Source organism: Antrostomus carolinensis, unplaced genomic scaffold (assembly GCF_000700745.2).
Source record: "Antrostomus carolinensis isolate BGI_N321 unplaced genomic scaffold, ASM70074v2 scaffold6318, whole genome shotgun sequence".
Classification (NCBI taxonomy): domain Eukaryota; kingdom Metazoa; phylum Chordata; class Aves; order Caprimulgiformes; family Caprimulgidae; genus Antrostomus; species Antrostomus carolinensis.
The window spans coordinates 1,385-4,347 of NW_010330789.1; positions in this window are offsets into that span (position 1 = coordinate 1,385).

Below are 2,963 nucleotides of genomic sequence, written 5' to 3' on the forward strand. Positions count from 1 at the left end.
TTTTTGTGAAGAAAAAGATGGATCTAGGCTTGGGGAGGGTGTTATAAATAATTAACCAGCTGGGATGGGAAAAAAGGATTGTTAATATGGTAAAATAAAGTGGGTAAATATGAAATTTAAAATGTCACTGGCATGGACGTGGCATTACAACTTTGACCAGCAAGCTGCCGAGCTGCAAACCCTGTGTACATCCAAAGCTTGACTTAGACTTCATCCTTTTATATATATATATATATAAATACCTTAAAAATACCTTTATATATGAACATATTTCGCGGCATCATCTCAGGGTTGCTTTGCTTGGGCTCAAAGAGTTCCCCACACTGCTGAAATCAGAAGCCTTCATTTAACTTTACAAGGCTAGTAAAATACAGTGCGCCACTGATCCGGCTTTGTTACAGAATGCCTTCAACTTGTGATGCTTAAATAGTTTAATAAAACTTACATTAGCTTTCTTTGATTTTTATAGCCTTGAATTTATTGCCTGTGGCAAAGAAAAGGGGCAAAAAAAAAAAAAAAAAAGGAATCCCTCGCGTTTCCAGTCACTGTCCCCCCCCTCACACCTCACATATATGTGCTCATGGTGTGTGTGCGTGTCACGCAACACCCCCCCGCGTGCATTTCCCGTGTGTTTTCGAAAAAAAAAAAAAAAAAATTGATGATTTCGGGATATTTTTTTTCTCTTTCCACCGAAGCGAATGATTGACACGGGGGGAGAACTCGCTGCTGCTCCCGGCCCCAGTGATGCGGGGTAACGGGGTCAGTTTTACCCCGTTATGATGATAAATCCATTTATTGCGAGCTGATCCGATGGCATCGTAAATGTTGGTGAAGGAAAAGGTGCTCTCTATGATTACGAAAAAAGTGTTTCTCTGGACTTCAGCTGTAACAGTCTGGATCAATTTGCCTCTTTTAATCTATTACCCCTCCCGCCCTTCTCCTTCTCACCCCAACGCTGAAGGATATTTAAAGTGAAGGGCAAAGAGATTTCTAGGAATGATAAATCATCGCGAATCCTTCCTGAAGTGGATAGGGATGGAAGTCTATATTAACAGGTTAATAATAACATTGAAGGGTGCTAATAGCCGCCTGAAATGAAGGAAAAAATAGATTCCGCATTTCTCTCTATACCAGTGTGTGTCCATATGTCCGTGCCCACACAAAAAGGATGTGGGAGATCGCTATCAGAAGTGTTTTACTGATACTGGAAGATTATGAAAGCGCTCAAAAACCTACACCTAAAGCTTTAGATTTTCCCTTATTCCTATAAAGCGGTGCTTTTCCATGAGCATCTGCCCTGCAGCCTGATGGAAGGACACGATTCCCCATGTCCAGGACCAGAGCTCCTCTAAATGAGGCACAATTAGGAAGCTGTCCATTTTCATTTAAAAAAAATATTAAATAAATGGAGGAGGTCGGGATGATGGGTGAGGAGAGCTGGAGCTTAATGCAGGAGATCAGATTTATTTTTAATTTTTGCAGCCATCAGGGTAGCAAGAGCCCCTCAACCAGCTCAAAATTCTCCCTGGGCTGGAGAAGCAGATTCAGTCTGCGGACTCCAGCCAAGGTGAGGTTTGAGGAGGGGTTGGGGAACTCTCTCCAGCCCCCCGCTTCTAAGAGCTTGCCCAGCCAGCCATGGGCAAATGGAACCAGGTGAGTACTCCCCACTCTGCAAACTCTCCTTTCCAGGGGGGGTTAATCCAAAGTAACTCCACTTTTGCGTTTAAACCGCAAATAAATCCCTTTCCAGGGAGCAGCGAGGGGCAGGATTGCTGGTCTCCCCAGCGCATCTTACGCGAACAGGGGGTTGTGTGAAACGGGGAGGGGGGAGAATTCCTGTTTTTTCCAACTTTTCACATTTCTCTCTCCCTTTTCCCAACCCTTCTTCTAACTTCCTTCAGAGTTGAAGACTTTTTGAAAGGAAAAAAAAAAACCAACCTTGTGTCATCAGGCATGAAAAACGAGCTGGTTGCTCACATTGTCATATTTCTCGGCTTTATTACCTTTCAGAAATGATTTTTAAAAATCAAGCCTATTTCACCAGAGATTCGGAGGGACTCTGCAAATGTTATGAGAGCTTGGGAAAGGAAAAGGCTGATTTAAGTGTGTTGTGGAGATTAAACTCGCTTGGCGCATGGAAATGTGTTTATACAACTGATGGATAAACAGCCGTGTTGGTAGCAGGGTGTTGAATAAGTGTAGATGAAATTATTGAATGTTAATTGAAGCAAAACACCTGTTCTCTGTTTGCTAGATAGATTGGCCATGTCTTACCTGTAATAAATATATTCTTGGAAAAAATCCTGGTGCACCTCCTATAAATAATGATGAACTATGTCAGCATGTGAGTATATAATTTTCTGTAGTATATAAATTTAAACCAAGCAGACTCTTAGGAGTGTGGCTGTGAGGCAAGAAACCAAGGGTTTTCAGATCCCTAGTGAATGGAAACCTCACAAGAAGATCTGCAAAATCCATTTGCTTTTGCTCCTCTGGAGGTTTTCGTTTGTTCAGTAGTTTATTTTTTATATATATCCTCATAGCTCATCTCTTTGTAGCCTTTTTTTTTTGAGAGGGACTTAAGGCAAACTACAGCTTCATCCCAGGTCTGCCTGCTTGGAGAGACCATGTCGTGCGGTGCTGCCTGCTCCGGATGACACTATATAGGCACTTATATTTTAAAGCCCCAAATAAAACCCCTCAGAAATTACATGAAAAGCTCTTCTGCTTGCAAAAAAAAATATTGGAGAAGGAAAAGTTAAGGAGAAAGTGTCCTCAGAGCAGAGTCTAAAAGGATGAATCTTTGGGAGAGAGGAGGCAGGATGTGCGAGTTTTGCTCTGTTTGCAAACTAGATTAATTTTAGATATGTGATTGTTGTGAGTTGGTAAAAGGAAGTGGAACTGGAAATAGTTATTAAAAAAAAAAAAAAAAGAAGTCAGAATTGGAAACTTTTTCCTGCTGG